The sequence below is a fragment of the Schistocerca nitens genome, chromosome 2 (genome assembly GCF_023898315.1).
Source record: "Schistocerca nitens isolate TAMUIC-IGC-003100 chromosome 2, iqSchNite1.1, whole genome shotgun sequence".
NCBI lineage: Eukaryota > Metazoa > Arthropoda > Insecta > Orthoptera > Acrididae > Schistocerca > Schistocerca nitens.
Window position 1 is genome coordinate 602552725 of NC_064615.1, and position 20798 is coordinate 602573522.

Below are 20798 nucleotides of genomic sequence, written 5' to 3' on the forward strand. Positions count from 1 at the left end.
TCTCGAACGTGCTATTCCACGCTATGACGCAGAAACTCGGCATGCTCAACGCTAAGCATTCGGATGCACGGTCCGTGTGCCGACGGCTTAAGGAAAGTATCGTACGATTTAGGATATCGAATAAACAGCATCGATTACTCGAGGTATCGAGACTTACCCCGATAAAAAGTTTATGGTGGGTGCTATCAGAAATTTCTCACCATTAGAGACAAAAGGAGCTATCTGTGCTTGCTTCGAAGAAACTTTTAATAGCCAAGGTCGCATTCAACAATGTTTGTTCGGAATAACCGGTTTCAACAGTTACTAGTGTCATCCTCTGATCTGTGTGAAGTGATGCATTTACATAAAGTACATGTATAGTCATTATTTACATCTGCCGTTACAAATGGAGAAATGGAAATTCTACATCTTCACATCTTCATAAGACTTGTTGTGGCACGTCCTGTTCCGTTATGACTGTAACGCGTATGTCATGTTGACATTACAATGGAAAGTATCTTGCACACTCCACACAAGTTTGTTAAAAATAGTAACAGGTGTAGCACGCATAGAAACAATACAGTTGAAAAGCATCTGTGCAACTAGGGATGTCCACACACTTAACATTCCACTTACGCTTATTAGATGTTGAAATGCGTAACTGTGCACCTGTGTGCACGTGTTTACGTGTACATGACGTGCTAAATGCATCATTGATCCACATTGTTTTAAGTATACGGTTCAACTGACCGACTGTAAGGCACAATTTGGCGTGCAAATAACTGCAGCGCTATACGCCTCTTACATAGGTATCTGAAAACCAGATCGTACATTTGTTTACATTTTACTTAAAATTGCAGATTTCATTGAGAGCAGTGCTTTAACATTTGAAAACTATATTGGTTTTTATGTAAAAAGTGTTCATACACTTCTAACTGAAGTTCTTACTTACAATATGCTTTATTCAGAGTATTTTAGTATTTATTTTATTACACTACTGGCCATTAAAATTGCTACACCACGAAGATGACGTCCTACAGACGCGAAATTTAACCTACAGGAAGAAGTTGCTATGATATGCCAATGATTAGCTTTTCAGAGCATTCACACAACGTTGGCACCGGTGGCGACACCTACAACTGCTGACATGAGGGAAGTTTCCAACCGATTTCTCATACACAAACAGCAGTTGACCGGCGTCGCCTGGTGAAACGTTGATGTGTGCCTCGTGTAAGGAGGAGAAATGCGTACCATCACGTTTCCGACTTTGATAAAGGTCGGATTGTAGCCTATCGCGATTGCGCTTTATCGTATCACGACATTGCTCCTCGCGTTGCTCAAGATCCAATGACTGTTAGCAGAATAGGAAATCGGTGGGTTAAGGAAGGTAATACGGAACGACGTGCTGGATCGCAACGGCCTCGTATCACTAGCAGTCGAGATGACAGGCATCTTATCCGCATGGCTGTAACGGATCGTGCAGCCACGTCTCGATGCCTGAGTCAACAGATGGGGACGTTTGCAAGACAACAACCATCTGCACGAACAGTTCGCCGACGTTTGCAGCAGCATGGACTATCAACTCGGAGACCATGGCTGCGATTACCCTTGACGCTGCATCACAGACAGGAGCGCCTGCGATGGTGTACTCAACGACGAACCTGGGTGCACGAATAGCAAAACGTCATTTTTTCTGATGAATCCAGGTTCTGTTTACAATATCATGATGGTCGCATCCGTGTTTGGCGACATCTCGGTGAACGCACATTGGAAGCGTGTATTTGTCTTCGCCATACTGGCGTTATCACCCGGCGTGATGGTATGGGGTGCCATTGGTTACACGTCTCGGTCACCTCTTGTTCGCATTGACGGCACTTTGAACAGTGGACGTTACATTTCAGATGTGTTACGACCCGTGGCTCTACCCTTCATTCGATCCCTGCGAAACCCTACATTTCAGCAGGATAATGCACGACCGCATGTTGCAGGTCCTGTACGGGCCTTTCTGGATACAGAAAATGTTCGACTGCTGGCCTGGCCAGCACATTCTCCAGATCTCTCACCAATTGAAAACGTCTGGTCCATGGTGGCCGAGCAACTGGCTCGTCACAATACGCCAGTCACAACTCTTGATGAACTGTGGTATCATGTTGAAGCTGCATGGGCAGCTGTACCTGTACACGCCATACAAGCTCTGTTTCACTCAATGCTCAGGCGTATCAAGGCCGTTATTTCTGACAGGCGTGGTTGTTCTGGGTACTGATTTCTCAGGATCTATGCACCCAAATTGTGTGAAAATGTAGTTACATGTCAGTTCTAGTATAATATATTTGTCCAATGAATATCCGTTTATCATCTGCATTTTTTCTTGGTGTAGCAGTTTTAATGGCCAGTAGTGTACATAAAGTCGTTATTTATATCTGCCATTAAAAATGTAGAGATGGAAATTTTACATTTTCACACCTTCATAAAACTTGTTGTTGTACGTCCTGTTCTGTTATGACAGTAACGCGTATGTCATGTTGACATTACAGTGGAAGGTATGTTAGACATTCCACACAAGTTTGTTAAAAAATAAAAGCAGATGTAGCACGCATAAAAACAATACAGTTGAAAACCACCTGTGCAGCTAGGGATGTCCACACACTTAACATTCCACTTACGCTTGTTAGATGTTGAAATGCGTAACAATGCACCTTTGTTCACGTGTTTACGTGTACATGACGTGTTAAATGCATCATGGATTCACATTCTTTAAAGTACACAGTTCAACTGACTGACTGTAAGGCACAGATTAGGAGAGCAAATAATTGGAACTGTATACGCCTCTTACACACGTATCTGAAAACCAGATCGTACGTTTGTTTACATTTTATTTAAAATTACAAATTTCAATGAGAGCAGTGCTTTAAGATTTGAAAACTATATTGGTTTTTATGTAAGAAGTGTTCATGCACTTCTAAATGAAGTTCTTACTTACAATATGGTTTATTGAAAGGATTTTAGTATTTATTTTATTAAATTACTGTATGGTAATGTTCTGTGGTGTCATGTTTCCCCCCAAACTCACATGCAAATTTTGTACAAATGATAAATATATACGTGTTAAATATTATACATTTGATGAATTTTATATTTAAATGATGTAGATATTCGACCTGAACGAAAAAAAGAAAAAATAATTATGATGTCCAAAGCAAGACTCGAACCAGCGATCGCGAGATTACCAGTATCACGCAAACCGTTAGAGCCACACTGACCGTCAAACACTGGCTTACATTGAGTGAATTAAAGGCACTCGAAGAACCTCAAATTCGCTTTGCTGGAGAATTTCTGAGAGTCGCATTGAACTGCCTTGGGACATTATCATCTGAGTGCTGAACTTCACGTACCATAAATATAAAAAAAATTACAAAAATCCGATTCAATTCAATTTATTGCTATGAATTTTAGATCTGTTATCTGGAACCTCTGAAAAAGGTCGTACATATTCAATAATCATTGTGACATACAATGTTTTATATTATGTATGTAGTTGTAGCTCATGTTAACAGCAACCACTGGTAATATTATTGTAGAAATAAAACGGAACATTCGAAAAAAAAGTAAAATAAAAGGAATTAATTCAAGTTTCAAGAGAATAAGTTCCATCTCACGTTAATAAATATGTTACTGGCAGCCTCGCAAGAACTCGAGGTTTGCCGACTAACCAAAACTATATCTACTTCTAAACCTATTTTGCTACACTATTGTACATCAACCACACAGGTATGTGCCCACCTTCGCAGTCCTCTCGTCCCCAGATACCCGTGGGAGCTGGCCATAGCATTCTTTTTTTTCTTTTTATTTTCTTTTTTATCTTATTTATATAGGTGTCTATTTGAAGTTCCTGTTAATTAAATTTATATGAACGTATCGTTATCTATAACTGAGGAAACGCTTTTTGTGACGTATTGACATTATTCTGATATTCATAGCATCTGCTTGATCTTATGGACTGAAAGTTAAGCAGTTGACTTTCAGATATTCGATATGCTATCATGTTGACTGTAGTCCACAAGGTCTGGCCAAAGTTGAGGACCTTCTGCTCTGTGATCGGTTGCAGGTGCACCCGGAGATCTTGGGTCTACACCAGTGACAAAATGGATTCAGGAAAGGGATGATGTGGTTAATGGCGATCTTAAGATTGTAGAAAATTCAACAACGAAGTTTGCAGTCGCACTCATGATTGACATAGCAGGCGCATTTGACAATCTTTAGTGGCTTGCATTGTTCGGACGCCTTCGAGATCTCAGGGTCCCCAAATATCTATATAAGAGCTTTGTAGATTATTGTAGATAACGTAGCGTCTAGTGGCTTGCGGGGCAGAGCAAGGTAATCGAAAAGGTTACTGTCCTCAGCTCGTGGTCTAGTGGCTAGCGTTGCTGCCTCTGGATCGCGGGGTTGCGGGTTCGATTCCCGGCCGGGTTGGGGATTTTCTCTGCCCGGAAACTGGGTGTTTGTGTTGTCCCCATTAGTTCATCATCATTCGTGAATGTGGCTAAAATTGGACTGTGTAAAGACTGGGACACTGTACGGGCGTTAATGACCGCGCAGTTAAGCGCCCCACAAACCAAACATCATCATCATCAAAAAGGTTACTAAGGGCTGTCCTCAAGGTTCCATAAGTGGTCCAATGTTCTGGACATCTTAGTATTGAACCCCTATTACATGTGTTAGACGGGGCAGAAGGTGTTGCATACGCAGATCACAACCCAATAGTTGTGTCTGCAGACTCCAGGGCGAGACTTGAGGAAAAGGCGAATGATGCGCTTGCACAGATGCGGCATTGGTGCAAGAGCAACAGACCGATTATAGCTGTTCATAAAGCCACATACATACTTCTGAAAGGAAGACTTTCTGCTACACGAAATCCTTCCTTAGGCTTTACGGAATACCTGTAAAAGGCAGCACTGTTTGTAGATATTTAGGCATTCTTTTAGACGAAAAAATAAACTTTCTATAACACGTAAAATCTGTTATTCAGAAGGCGGCCAAAATTATACGTAAGGTTGCCCGTGCTGGCACTGCTGATTATAAATTACCGTTGCATGTGGTGCCGTCAGATCACGAAGCTATTGACAACGCCATTGTGGGTTCGCTGCCAAAGACTGGGCGCATCGCCTTAGATTAGGCAGGTACAAAACAATACTGCGACGAATTCAGCGGAGCGTACCTCTGACACTCACCGGTGCCTCTCGCACAACAACTTTAGAGGGTTTACTGATAATCCTCGGGATATGTCCGATGGATATAGCAGCGCTGCATTACTGCTAAAAGACATTTACGAGCTTGGATGTTCGTGAATGGCAGTCTGACTGGGTACTAGGAGCACTGCAAAGCGTGTTTACAGCATATTCCCAAGAATTGGGAGCAGACTCAATCTGCGCGACATTTTCGTTACTCGGGGTATGCTCACGGTCCATATCCCAAACATTTACATCAAGTGGCTTGTAGTAACACACCAGTCTTTGAAATGGAAGGAAGGTTCCGTTGATCATGTTGTTCTCAGATGCCCCCTTTTTCAAGTAGAGAGAGACTGTTGACAATTAGACTGCGATCTGAAAACAATTGTAAGTGCCCAAAAATCCGATTGACATGTGGTCCCCATGTTAGTTTGTCATCACTGGGATTGAATGAACTTGGAAAATATTGTAATTACAAGAGAGCACAACATACTGCCAACGCTCAAAAAATGTTCAAATGTGTGTGAAATCTTATGGGACGTAACTGCTAAGGTCATCAGTCCCTAAGCTTACACCCTACTTAGGCTAAATTATCCTAATGACAAACACACACACCCATGCCCGAGGGAGGACTCGAACCTCCGCCGGGAGCAGCCTCACAGTCCATGACTGCAGTGCCCCAGACCGCTCGGCTAATCCCGCGCGGCACTGCCAACGTCATTAAGCTCTCAAACTGAAACTGATCACAACAAACTACCTAATCATACGGTGGTTGTCATGAATTTTTCCACGTATTTAACAGCTATCGCCTAATTAAAACGTTGTATTTTGCAAATAATCTCTATATTAAGTGTTTTAACATTATTTACAATACGTGCTTTTGAATAGAAACACATACTCCATGTCTGCTTGAAATGCATTTTTATCATTTTTTATTGTACTGTATTTTACCACCATAGTAATATAGTAAACATTTTCCCGTCCTGCCCCCTATTGTAGGCAATCAAGAATAGGAAAAGGAAGAAAAAACGGTCGGCAGTTCAGCAAAGATTCGAATGGTGCAGAGCGAAAATGATTCAGGCCGGGCTTTATAAGGCCGACTCAGCAAACAGACACAGACTAGAACGCATTCAGCTTTGGCTGGCCTGTTTTTGGTATTCGGACACCGATATAGTAGTAGCGGAACTCTGATTACATATTTCGCTGTAATGCTCAGTCTCTTTATTCGCTATGCAAACCGACAACGACTCATCTTCAGTCACACTGACTCTCACTGCCCTGTTTCTGTGTTACACTTTCCAAAAATTGTAACTAACTGATGCAGCATAGCTGAGCCTCCTTTCCCTTCCACGTGAGTTCGTTCCGTTGGTTTAACTTACTGCCTGCGGAGTCAAAGCCGCAATACATCTTGTTGCAGGATGCTGGAGAGCCTGCACTGAAGGACCACTTGCTGACGCTGGATGCAGATCAGTACTTGGCAACCACGCGCGACTTCATACCCACAGGTAAGCACTCGCAAGGGCTACCTCTTGATACAGGAGCAGCCGGTTCGAACTCCGGCAGTGAAGCTAGTTTTGTCGGGGGGAAACTATGATTGAAAAATAGTGAAGAGATGACAGCGTACAACTTTGATTCTCCGGAGTGTGTGTCAATGCTCTCCGTTACATATCAAACATTCGCGGCGTATCTCATGGAATGAGCAAATAAACACTGGCCATTCTTCTTTTTCTAGTGTCTGTGTCCCACGTCGGTGCTGGATCTGCATGGTTATTAACAGATTTGTCATTGTTAATTTTAAGAAATGGCCAGATGCCCTTCCTGCTGCCACTCCGTTAGCCCCCTCCCCCACCCCCACCACCTCCACTACACCTCCACTCCACGCCCCCCCCCCCCCCCCCCCCGCCTCACCCGGATGGAATATGCGTACCCCAAGTGTCTGTGTGTAGGTTATTTACGTGAAGTGAGCGAAAGTTTCTTGAGTGTTTGCGAATCGTGTTACTGAGACGGGACTTGGGTACCAGACCAGTATTCACCTATTCGGATGTAGGAAACGACCTATAAACCACATCCATGCTGGCCGACACACCTATTCTGGTCGTTAATCCGCTTGTCGGATGCTATCCGGGGCCGGTGCACCTCCCCCGTCCAGAAGCGGCGCTTTATACGCACAGCTATTGGGACGGGTACATAAACATTTGTGATTGTAGCTTGGGTATAAAATTTGGGTATTTTTGTGGGTTAGAGAGCAATGATGTAGTGCTGAGGCTTTCAGGAAAAACAGTCGGATTTTTATTATTACCCTCAACCCTTTGATATGACGCCCAGTAATGATGTAGTACTAGAAAAAAGAACAAAGATGTCAGCTTAGCTGTGGGGATAGTTATGAGTATTCCCCTTAACTTACCTCAGCCTACCGCTTGAAAGTGCCTGTAGGAAAGATGGCGGCTCCAAACAGATTGGCTTTTGCGTTTTGCAGTTTGTTTCGTGTTCCAAATTAAGTTCGATTGTGACTACGGAAGTGATATAACATCTATAGATGTTATCATCAGTTCAAAAGTATTAGCTGTCTCTGTAAAGATATGAGACTGGGAAAATCAAGTGTGTCGGAATTGAACATTGAACACTTGAGAGAGTACTTGGCGGCTAGGCCTCAGAAATCTCTTAGGAAAGTTAACTGTGAATTAGCAATTCCAGTGATATCTCTGAAGTGGGATCTCAAGAAACGCATCCAACTGTGCCCGTATAATACACAATGTTCCAGAGTAGTCGAGAGCCAGTAGACCATTGTTTGAGATCCAGTCCTCACGAGGTAAATAAGTCGAAGACAAGTTCATTAGAGACGGAGCAAAATTTTGGCTTGGGGAAGGATTGAGGAGGAAATCAGCCGCGCCCTTTCAAAGGAACCATCCCGGCATTCGCCTTAAACGATTTCGGGAAATCACGGGGAATCTACATCTGGATGGCTGAAGGAGGACATGAACCGCTCGTCCTTCGGCATACGAGTGCAGTGTCTAACCATTGAGACACCACCTCGGCTCCAAGCAAGATGCTGATGCGCCAGTAAGACTGTTATGATTGTCTCATATTCAGTGATGAATAGTCGGCTCACCTAGATGGAGGAGTAAATGCACTGCCTGACAAAAAGGTTAGCGTTCACAAGTGGAGGAGGACAAGAAATGGAACTTCACAGACTGAGAGGGTATGTGATGTTATTTCAGTTCTTACAAAAACGCGTCAAAATTACGAGGGCAGTTCAATAAGTAATGCAACACATTTTTTTTCTGAAACAGGGGTTGTTTTATTAAGCATTGAAATACACCAGGTTATTCCCCAATCTTTTAGCTACACAACACTATTTTTCAACGTAATCTCCATTCAATGCTACAGCCTTACGCCACCTTGAAATGAGGGCCTGTGTGCCTGCACGGTACCATTCCACTGGTCGATGTCGGAGCCAACGTCGTACTGCATCAATAACTTCTTCATCATCCGCGTAGTCCTTCATTGGGCCAAACATATGGAAATCCGACGGTGCGAGATCGGGGCTGTAGGGTGCATGAGGAAGAACAGTCCACTGAAGTTTTGTGAGCTCCTCTCGGGTGCGAAGACTTGTGTGAGATCTTGCGTTGTCATGAAGAAGGAGAAGTTCGTTCCGATTTTTGTGCCTACGAACACGCTGAAGTCGTTTCTTCAATTTCTGAAGAGTAGCACAATACACTTCAGAGTTGATCGTTTGACCATGGGGAAGGACATCGAACAGAATAACCCCTTCAGCGTCCCAGAAGACTGTAACCATGACTTTACCGGCTGAGGGTATGGCTTTAAAATTTTTCTTGGTAGGGGAGTGGGTGTGGCGCCACTCCATTGATTGCCGTTTTGTTTCAGGTTCGAAGTGATGAACCCATGTTTCATCGCCTGTAACAATCTTTGACAAGAAATTGTCACCCTCAGCCACATGACGAGCAAGCAATTCCGCACAGATGGTTCTCCTTTGCTCTTTATGGTGTTTGGTTAGACAACGAGGGACCCAGCGGGAACAAACCTTTGAATATCCCAACTGGTGAACAATTGTGACAGCACTACCAACAGAGATGTCAAGTTGAGCACTGAGTTGTTTGATGGTGATCCGTCGATCATCTCGAATGAGTGTGTTCGCACGCTCCGCCATTGCAGGAGTCACAGCTGTGCACGGCCGGCCCGCACGCGGGAGATCAGACAGTCTTGCTTGACCTTGCGGCGATGATGATACACGCTTTGCCCAACGACTCACCGTGCTTTTGTCCACTGCCAGATCACCGTAGACATTCTGCAAGCGCCTATGAATATCTGAGATGCCCTGGTTTTCCGCCAAAAGAAACTCGATCACTGCCCGTTGTTTGCAACGCACATCCGTTACAGACGCCATTTTAACAGCTCCGTACAGCGCTGCCACCTGTCGGAAGTCAATGAAACTATACGAGACGAAGGGGGAATGTTTGAAAATATTCCACAAGAAATTTCCGGTTTTTTCAACCAAAATTGGCCAACAAAAAAAAATGTGTTGCATTACTTATTGAACTGCCCTCGTACAAAGAATTTGGCAGTATGGGCCCACGAATCAGTATGAAGTTCCACCCCCTCTGGCCTGGATGCATACATTGATTCGGATGGAAAGTGTGTCATAAAGTCGTTATATCTCCATCTGAGACAAGGTAGCCCACTACCGCTCTAACTGGTCCTTGACATCCCGGATACTGTCACTGCGGCGAATTATCGTCCGAGCTGGTCCCATAGGTGTTCTATCTCGGAGACAGTTCGTAGAGACTTGTACCACGTGTGGAAGAGCATTTTCCTGTTGAAATACGGCACCACGATGCCCACACATGAGAGGCAACGCATGCGAATGCAGGATGTCCGTGCCGTGCCGTTGTACAGTCACCGTTCCCTCAATCACTACCAACCGTGCCCTGAGGACATATTAAATGGCTCCCCATACCATGACACCAGGAGTAACACCGTAGTGCCTCTGAAAAACATTTTTTTACTCCTAGATGTTAAAGGAGCATGAAAGAACCGAGATGGAGTCATTATTTCACAGGCTTGCAACAACTGTTGCATTAATTACATCAGACACACTGATGAAGTTACAGGAAAAGCTCGCCTATTGACATCCCAGTCACGACACCACTCCAAAAGCAGCCGCTAGTATTGTGGTGGTAACGGCAGCCTATTCATGGGGCAGTAGCTCCCTAGTCCAGTTGCTTGTAGTCTTCGACCAATGGTTTGTTTTGGACAGGTATAGTGGTATTACTCCTGATGTCACTGTGCTGGAAGCCATCGGCGGCGACTTCAAATCACGGCTGGTAGTGATGGCAGGAACGCATGTCCCAATGATTTGGTACATGGTGCTCATATTTAACCTGTGAAGGAGAAACTATTTGAACTACTTTGGACGTTTGAAGTATAATTTTGCAATTTACGCCAAATTTCATAGTGATTGCATAGTTTTAATTTCCTCTTTTGTTTAAGCATCCCATATTTCAGACTCTTCCTTCTTCCATATCCATCATCGCATAAGCCTTCTCCACATTGTGTTCTCTTTAAATATCTTAATATTTAATGACCGTAAGCCGTAAACAATCAACCCATGACATTTCAAATTTTTTTTTTACTATAGTGCTCTGCAATAATGTGATTTAGGAAGTTACAAATGAAATAATTACATATTTAGTTAATTTTTATAGAAGTAATAGCTCAAATGCACACTTCATTTGATCACATCTCTGTATATACACAGGTACAAACGATTAGTTTGCTAGATTTTAAATGCCTGGAAACCAAATTAATGCTTTCACTTCAAGTTATTGATCCACAAATATATAGTTCCCATATGGCACATGTCTTGAAAAGTACCTTTCATCTATCCTCAGTGCTACCGTAGCATCGCACAAACTCCCAGTCACGGCTGCAGATAGAACCACTCAACAACCCGCCAGGCAGCGTTAAAATTGATGCTACTCCCATATCACTAATAAATGCCTCATGACAATGTAATTACATACAGAGAGAGAGTCCGAGACCCCACCACTGGACTGTGAGATTTACACTGTTAACTCTTCACTCAACACTTCCAGCTTCCTGTCAGCCTCCTACAATAATCTCCACAAAGATAAAACAGGACAACAGTTTAAAGTCGAAAGGGATAAAGTTACACAGACACAAACCCCAATAAAATTTCGATGAAAGGAAATGTATTTTACTGGCTTCAGTTAAAACTCATCAAGTCCGCTCCGTTCACTGAACACCTCCTGCAGTCGTCTCTGAGCTCCACACTCATATATCGTTTGAGGCCTCTTCATAGTGACTGTATGCAATCATTAAACACAACACTCGCTTAGAGAACTGGAAGATTACGAACAGTGCCACGACTGTGAGTGGGAAACATACTCTTGCGCTCTTTTAAAGCTTTACACAATGGGTGAAAAACTTTATTGATCCTTGAGGGCCACTCGACATTTCAGTTGGCTATTACCTGCTCACACTAATGGTAAGATTCTGTGAAGTACTGTTTCCTTCCAGCACTCGTAGAAATTTCTTTCTCATGAATGCTGGAGAACACTTACCATCTCGGGAAGGACAGTCTAGTAGGCCTTGACTGCAGCTCATTTACAAAGATTAAGGGAAGACTGGAACATCATCGCAGGCTGCTCTCCCAGACACAGGAAACTGGCTATAGCTTCCATAACAGCGAATATGTTGAGCCGATGGGTGTGGCCAGGAATAATGAACTGTTCGATAAAAATATCCACACACCTTTTAGTCGATATTAATATGGGACATGTCCTCCCTTCAACTTTATGACGACTTGAACTCTGCTGAGTCGTCTGAATATCTGTAGAGAAATGGTAGTCCATTGTTCCTCAAGAGCCAAAACTAGAGGAGGTAGTGATGTTGGATGCTGGGGTCTGCAGCGAAGTTGACCTTCTAACTCACCCCAACTCTGAACATGCTAGGCCATTTCAGGAACATCGTTGTCCACCGACTTTGTCTCATAGATGCTGCTTTAAGACTGGGTACACAGTCAAACTGATACAAACAAGCATCGTCTCATAACTGTTCCTCTACTGTATGCAACACACAATGTTGTAAAATGTGTTCGTGTACTTCTGCATTTAGCGTTTTCATAAGCCCAGTAAGCCGTCCACACCCTAATCAAGAAAAACACACCCTTACCATAATACCCCGTCATTTGTACTTCACTGTTGGGACCAGGCAACGTTCTCCAGGCATTCGCCAAATCCAACCGCTTCCGTCGGATTGCCACACGATGTAGCAGTCATCCACTGTCCAGTGGTGACGCTCTTTACACCACCTCAAGTGTCGCTTGGAATGGGCTCTAGGAATTTCTAGCTTACAAGGAGTTGTTCGACCATTGTGCTCATTCTTTTCAATTCCCTACTCACAATCATTGTACTAGCTGGACTTCTGGTAGCACTGCTGAACTCACGAGTGATTATTTCGATTTTATGCAACTTTTAACAACCAACCCCCTCAGTGTTCCTATAGATTCGGTCTGTCGGTGCATGAGATCCGCCTGATCTTGACTTAGCTGTGATTGTTCCTTCATGTTTCCAATCAACAGGCGTGTCAACAACAATCGACTTGGGCGGGTTTACAAGGATTGAAATGTAGCTGATGGATTTGTTACTCAGGTGACATCCAATGACTAGTCCTCTTTCGAAGTCACTGAGCTCTCCTGACTGATCCATTCTGCTGAAAATTCTCTGTGTGATTTCATCTGACATTCACAGTAAAACATATATAATACTGGATGAAACAATACCAGAGAAGGAAAGTTGCTACTCACCATATAGCGGAAATTCTGAGTCGCAATAGGCACAACAAAAAGATTCACACAATTATAGCTTTCGGCGTTTAAGGCCTTTGTCACAGAAGACACACATACACACACGCACACGCACGCACACACACACACATTCACGCAAACGCAACTTGCAGACACGTCTGCAGTCTCAGAGAACTGAAACCACACTGCGAGCAGCAGCACCAGTGCATGATGGGAGTGGGGATTGGGTAGGGATAAGGAGGAGGCTGAGGCGGGGAGGGGGAGGGATAGTATGGTGGGAGTGGCAGACAGTGAAGTGTTGCAGTGTAGACGGAGGGCGGAGAGAAGGTGCGGATGAGTCAGATCTTAAATTGTTTGAGAAGGTTGCTGCACTGTGCACAATTGGTTAACTAATTCCATTACTCGTTTTCCTCATTCTTTTTTGTTTTATTTTCAAACGATTGTTCGCTAAAAATGCCATTTCTCCGGCAAGGTACACCACACCATAATAACATCTGCACATTTGCATAGAAATCACTTAGCACTGTTTCCTTGTTACAGTAGTTTATAAGCGTTTGAAGACATAACAACATTTACACATTTTTATCTTTAGGGGTTTAACATGTTTTCCCATCTTTGCATCTAACGATACTTTAATGACCTCTTTATAAAGATTTAACACCGGGGGGAGAGGGAGGGGGGCAGGTTACAACGCTGTCTCTTGTCTTTGTTACACCTGAAGGAAATGCATCAGTCCAACATAAATAAATAAATAATGGCATGAAATAACGAGAAAGTCCACAACTCGTGGAATTTATAAGCGCACCAGACAAGAAGTTAGCCGCCTCAAGAGACAACACTCTAGGACTACTGCATGTAACTCCGACTCCAGCCGCGACAGTGGTCTCATTTAGGCGAGGATGGGAGACCACAAGTTCCTTCAGGTGTGCCCTATCCGACTGTAGCTATTCGTTGTTGATTAGATGCCGTAGAGTCACGAAGCTGCAGTAATGCTGATGGCTAAGTTCAAGCCCCTGTTCCAAATATTCCTAGACACTTTCTATTAAACTGAAATCGGGTGATGTAACAGGCCAGTCGCGATGCGATAGGATGCCTGAGTCTTTATCTATCGAGAAGCATTCCGCGGATCCTAGTGGAGCATTGCTACCTATGACTAAAGGGATCTTGGTGTCGATTCCCGGCCTGGACGTGGATTTTCTCCGCCCGAGGGCTGGGTGCTTGTGTTGTCTTAGTCACTTCGTCATCATTCGGGAAAGTGGCGAGACTGGATAGTGCAAAGATTGGGAATTTATACGGGCGCTGGTAACCACGCAGTTGAGAGCCCCACAAAACCAAATATCATCATCATCATTATCTTACCAGATCCGGGAAAGACCACAGCACACTCGTTAATGAAGATGTCAAAGATAGGCCAACACTTGGTCACCGAGAAATATAGCGGATAGTTATAATTAAACATACAGTCTAAAGAGTGCTGCAGTGCGGGTTTCAAGCATTGCAGGATGTTGAAACGTGGTAAGCATGTTCATTAATAGGTGAGTTCGCGGAGTATGCTGATCAGAAGTATAGCGTACGACGGCATATCACTCTTCAGCAGAGTATACTCAAAAAACAATTTTTCCACTTTCTAGAATGAGATTTTCACTCTGCAGCGGTGTGTGCGCTGATATGAAACTTCCTGGCAGATTAAAACTGTGTGCCCGACCGAGACTCGAACTCGGGACCTTTGCCTTTCGCGGGCAAGTGCTCTACCAACTGAGCTACCGAAGCACGACTCATGCCCGGTACTCACAGCTTTACTTCTGCCAGTATCTCGTCTCCTACCTTCCAAACTTTACAGAAGCTCTCCTGCGAACCTGCAGAACTAGCACTCCTGAAAGAAAGGATATCGCGGAGACATGGCTTAGCCACAGCCTGGGTAATGTTTCCAGAATGAGATTTTCACTCAGCAGCGGAGTGTGCGCTGATATGAAACTTCCTGGCAGATTAAAACTGTGTGCCCGACCGAGACTCGAACTCGGGACCTTTGCCTTTCGCGGGCAAGTGCTCTACCAACTGAGCTACCGAAGCACGACTCACGCCCGGTCTCACAGCTTTACTTCTGCCAGTATCTCGTCTCCTACCTTCCAAACTTTACAGAAGCTCTCCTGCGAACCTCGGTCGGGCACACAGTTTTAATCTGCCAGGAAGAAGACGAGATACTGGCAGAAGTAAAGCTGTGAGACCGGGCGTGAGTCGTGCTTCGGTAGCTCAGTTGGTAGAGCACTTGCCCGCGAAAGGCAAAGGTCCCGAGTTCGAGTCTCGGTCGGGCACACAGTTTTAATCTGCCAGGAAGTTTTCCACTTTCTACCACCATGTGAAAATATGGCGCTGTAAGCAGTCAGAATATGAAATGCTTCCTGTTTTGACGTTGGTATGGTGTCTGTCACTTGGTGATGCGTGTTGATTTCTTTTGTGACTTGACTATTGGTGTAAAGTGTTAAGAATGTTGAAGTTTTCCGTACGAAACACAACGGCTATTGAGAAGAAAGACAGTGCACTGCTGGTAAAGTTGTTTTAGCACTAGCAGCGCTGCATTGCGAGACTATCGCCGACAGAAATAGCTGCGAACAGAGCCCTTCTTCTTCTTCTTCAGTAGCTCTACAGCCCTTGGTGAGCCTTGGCTTCTTCAACAATCTTCCTCCACACTTCTCGGTTATTTGCTGCTCTTTTACACCCCCGGACTCCCATATTGCTGATATCCATTATTACCTCGTCGATCCATCTTCTTCTAGGTTTCCCTTTTCGCCTAACTGAATGGATCATACCTTTCATCATTTTCTTTGGAATTCTATCCTCTGCCATTCTCTCCAAGTGTCCTAGCCATCGTATTCGCTGTGATTTCACAAATTTTACTATGTCCCTGCCTTGTATTAACTCTTGTAATTCGGCATTGTAGCGTATTCTACAGCCTTCTTCCTCCCTTATAGGCCCATAGATTTTGCGTAGTATTTTCCGCTCAATGCTTCTTAGAGCATTTTTATCGTGTTCTGTCAACGTCCATACCTCTGAGCCGTATGTGATAACTGGGCGGACTAGGGAATTATATATTAGCAGTTTAGTTTTTCTTGTAACAAGGCTATTTTTGAAAAGCTGGATATTTGCAAAGTAAGCTCTGTTTCCTGCTTGTATTCTTTCCCTTATAGCCTTTCCAATACTGTTATCATTTGTTATTAGGGCTCCCAGGTAGTTAAAAGAGGACACTCCATTGAAGCTGCCAACAGACCCCACGTCGATAAATAGGCTGAAGAATATGATCGCGAAGTTTTGACAAACGGGTGGATTAGGTGGTACAGCGGGGAAAGTGAGTAGGCCCATTCCTATGGTTGTTGTTGTTGTTGTCTTCAGTCCTGAGACTGGTTTGATGCAGCTCTCCATGCTACTCTATCCTGTGCAAGCTTCATCTCCCAGTACCTACTGCAACCTACATCCTTATGAATCTGCTTAGTGTATTCATCTCTTGGTCTCCCTCTACGATTTTTACCCTTCACGCTACCCTCCAATGCTAAATTTGTGATCCCTTGATGCCTCAGAACATGTCCTACCAACCGGTCCCTTCTTCTAGTCAAGTTGTGCCACAAACTCCTCTTCTCCCCAGTTCTATTCAATACCTCCTCATTAGTTACGTGATCTACCCATCTAATCTTCAGCATTCTTCTGTAGCACCACATTTCGAAAGCTTCTATTCTCTTCTTGTCCAAACTATTTACCGTCCATGTTTCACTTCCATACATGGCTACGCTCCATACAAATACTTTCAGAAACGACTTCCTGACACTTAAATCTATACTCGATGTTAACAAATTTCTCTTCTTCAGAAACGCTTTCCTTGCCATTGCCAGTCTACATTTTATATCCTCTCTACTTCGAGCATCATCAGTTATTTTGCTCCCCAAATAGCAAAACTCCTTTACTACTTTAAAGTGTCTCATTTCCTAATCTAATTCCCTCAGCATCACCCGACTTAATTCGACTACATTCCATTATCCTCGTTTTGCTTTTGTTGATGTTCATCTTATATCCTCCTTCCAAGACACTGTCCATTCCGTTCAACTGCTCTTCCAAGTCCTTTGCTGTCTCTGACAGAATTACAATGTCATCGGCGAACCTCAAAGTTTTTATTTCTTCTCCATGGATTTTAATACCTATTCCGAATTTTTCTTTTGTTTCCTTTGCTGCTTGCTCAATATACAGATTGAATAACATCGGGGATAGGCTACAACCCTGTCTCACTCCCTTCCCAACCGCTGCTTCCCTTTCATGCCCTTCGACTCTTATAACTGCCATCTGGTTTCTGTACAAATTGTAAATAGCCTTTCGCTCCCTGTATTTTACCCCTGCCACCTTTAGAATTTGAAAGAGAGTATTCCAGTCAACATTGTCAAACGCCTTCTCTAAGTCTACAAATGCTAGAAATGTGGGTTTGCCTTTCCTTAATCTATTTTATAATATAAGTCGTAGGGTCAGTATTGCCTCACGTGCTCCAATATTTCTGCGGAATCCAAACTGATCTTCCCCGAGGTCGGCTTCTACCAGTTTTTCCATTCGTCTGTAAAGAATGCGCGTTAGTATTTTGCAGCAGTGACTTATTAAACTGATAGTTCGGCAATTTTCACATCTGTTAACACCTGCTTTCTTCTTGAAATCTGAGGGTACTTCGCCTGTCTCATACATCTTGCTCACCAGATGGTAGAGTTTTGTCAGGACTGGCTCTCCCAAGGCCGTCAGTAGTTCCAGTGGAATGTTGTCTACTCCCGGGGCCTTGTTTCGACTCAGGTCTTTCAGTGCTCTGTCAAACTCTTCACGCAGTATCGTATCTCCCATTTCATCTTCATCTACATCCTCTTCAATTTCCATAATATTGTCCTCAAGTACATCGCCCTTGTATAGACCCTCTATATACTCCTTCCACCTTTCTTCTTTCCCTTCTTTGCTTAGAATTGGGTTTCCATCTGAGCTCTTGATATTCATAGAAGTGGTTCTCTTTTCTCCAAACGTCTCTTTAATTTTCCTGTAGGCAGTATCTATCTTACCCCTAGTGAGATAAGCCTCTACATCCTTACATTTGTCCTCTAGCTATCCCTACTTAGCCATTTTGCACTTCCTGTCAATCTTATTTTTGATACGTTTGTATTCCTTTTTGCCTGCTTCATTTTCTCCTTTCATCAATTAAATTCAATATTTCTTCTGTTACCAAAGAATTTCTACTAGCTCTTGTCTTTTTACCTATTTGATCCTCTGCTGCCTTCACTACTTCATCCCTCAAAGCTATCCATTCTTCTTCTACTGTATTTCTTTCTCCCATTCCTGTTAATTGTTCCCTTATGCTCTCCCTGAATCTCTATACAACCTCTGGTTCTTTCAGTTTATCCAGGTCCCATCTCCTTAAATTCCTACCTTTTTGCAGTTTCTTCAGTTTTAATGTACAGTTCATAACCAATAGATTGTGGTCAGATTCCACATATGCCCCTGGAAATGTCTTAGAATTTAAAACCTGGTTCCTAAATCTCTGTCTTACCATTATATAATCTACCTGATACCTTCTAGTATCTCCAGGATTCTTCCTATGGTAGTTGTTGATAAAGTTGCTGCTGCTATAGCCGACGGTGCAGCACTCGTCTTATATTGTACAGCCAGTGCACAAGGTATGTCACGGGAATTGCCTCACCCCTGGTCGACAGTTCAAAAAATTTTGCGGTGTACTTTACAATGTAACCCATACAAGTTCCAGAATGTAAGCAAATGGAGCCACAAGTTAGGCACAACGCCCTGACCTTTGCCCTTCCTTTTTGGCATTCGTGAAAATGAGTGACATGTGGCCAGGAAATATTCTTTGTATGGACCAGGTACATTTTACTCTCCACGGTCCGTTGAATGCACAGAACTGTCGGGTTCTATCCATCACAAGTTGTGGATGAACATGCACTGCACTGAATTTACGTAACTGTGTGGTGTGGTTTCACAAGCTTCCTCACTCTGAGGAGATGCCAACCCACGGGCCTCTTAAATGTTGAGTGATATCTGCACGTTATCAGGACCTCCTTGCGCGACACATTCCAGCTTTGCTTCACAACACTATTTTATGGAAGAAAGGATGACAACACATGTGACTTACGTGGTGAAATATTTGCTTCGAGAAACCTTTGGCATCGACTGCATCATTTCTAGGCAATTTCAAGATGTGTGGCCTTCCAGATCCCCCGATCAAAATCCTTGTGACACCTGACTGTGTGGATATCTCAAAGACCTTTGATTACACCGGGTATGCTGCGAGCAACTGTCGACCATGCTGTGTTACGGATGCAGCATGTTGCTGAATCGGGAGACCATACGGAACACATGCTGTAACTTGTAACCATATCCTAATAAACGTCACACACCCACCGTGATTATATGTCTGATCTTTATGCACACCCCGTCCTGACTGCTTACAACGCCATATTTTCACCTGCTGGCAGAAAGTGGAACTACTATTTTTTCTGCATACTCTGCTAGCGCACTGATTTATGAACATAATGTTTCAGCGTCCTGCGATGTTTACAGCCTGCACTACAGCACTCGGAAACCATCAGTTTAGTTATACCCACCCAATACATCCTGGTTCGTGTTCATAGTAACATGAATGAGTAATAACAGATCATGGCACAAAAAAAGTACAGAATAGCCTCTGGCGTGAAGAGAACCCTGCACGCACAGTGGATAAAACATCTATTGGAAATTCGGTGCACTCGGCACCTTTTATCATCAAAATAAGTCCAGGGAGTTACTGTCCAATTTCTGAGTTGTTTGGCCCACTAAGGACACGCAGATTCTCTGCCACTGTGAGAAATGTTCGTTTGCAGGGAACCCGACTCAAACGTCTACTGCATGCAGTTCCCTGTGCACTGGTCGGTCTCAAACTTGAGATCGACCTGCATTCACTGACAGCAACAATTCTTGTTGGGTTGGAAACCGATTGCTATCGATAAGGCGTGTCAGTTGCCTCCGGTCTCTGTTGGTGAGGATCTTTTTTACGACCAGCGTTCTTGCGCAATGTAACATGACTGTGAGTGGTGCACCACTCCTTGTAGGCACGCTGTACAGTCCCTGTCCATTCACCATCAAATCTGTCAACTTCATTCATTGGTAAGTCTAAACACTATAGCTCCTTTCCGAAATTCTGTCGCACTTTCATGCCAGCCATGCTTATCCCGCTGATTTCGTACAACCGACTATGACGGCTGCGGTACCAGTGGTACCAGTTCTACACTATCTACAGCGCTGCAAAGCCACCAGCATTCTATTTAAGGAAGTAACTAACATGTAAGCGTAAGAAGGCTTGCCAGGAACGGCAACAAAGCGGGGCGTAGAATATTGCCGACACTTCATTGTGCTGTAAAAGTGCCGCGAATTACAACCAAACGGGTTCTGCTATGAAACAAAAAGAAAAATGGCAGCCACACCATCCTTCCTGGTTGTGTCCGCCCCGATAGCTCAGTGGTCAACGTGACGGATTGCCGTCCTACGGGCCCGGGTTAGATTCCCGGCTGGGTCGGAGATTTTCTCCGCTCAGGGACTGGGTGTTGTGTTGTCTTCATCATCATTTCATCCCCGTCCGGCGCGCAGGTCGCCCAATGTGGCGTCGAATGTAAGAAGACCTGCACCAAGTCGGCCGGACCCGCACCGCAAGGGACCTCCCGGCCAATGACGCCAAACGCTCATTTCCAGTT

The 20798-nt window shown here is 44.0% G+C and overlaps 1 protein-coding gene across 1 annotated transcript in view; it reads right to left on the reverse strand.

Annotated features, from left to right (window-relative positions):
• LOC126236685 (probable pseudouridine-5'-phosphatase) overlaps positions 1-13207 on the reverse strand; it is a 148777-nt gene extending 135570 nt beyond the window's left edge. Inside the window, exon 1 of the mRNA XM_049946176.1 lies at positions 13051-13207. The gene's annotated coding sequence lies outside the window, so the exon portion shown is untranslated. The remainder of the gene's footprint in view (positions 1-13050) is intronic.
• Between the last annotated feature and the right edge of the window lie 7591 nt (positions 13208-20798).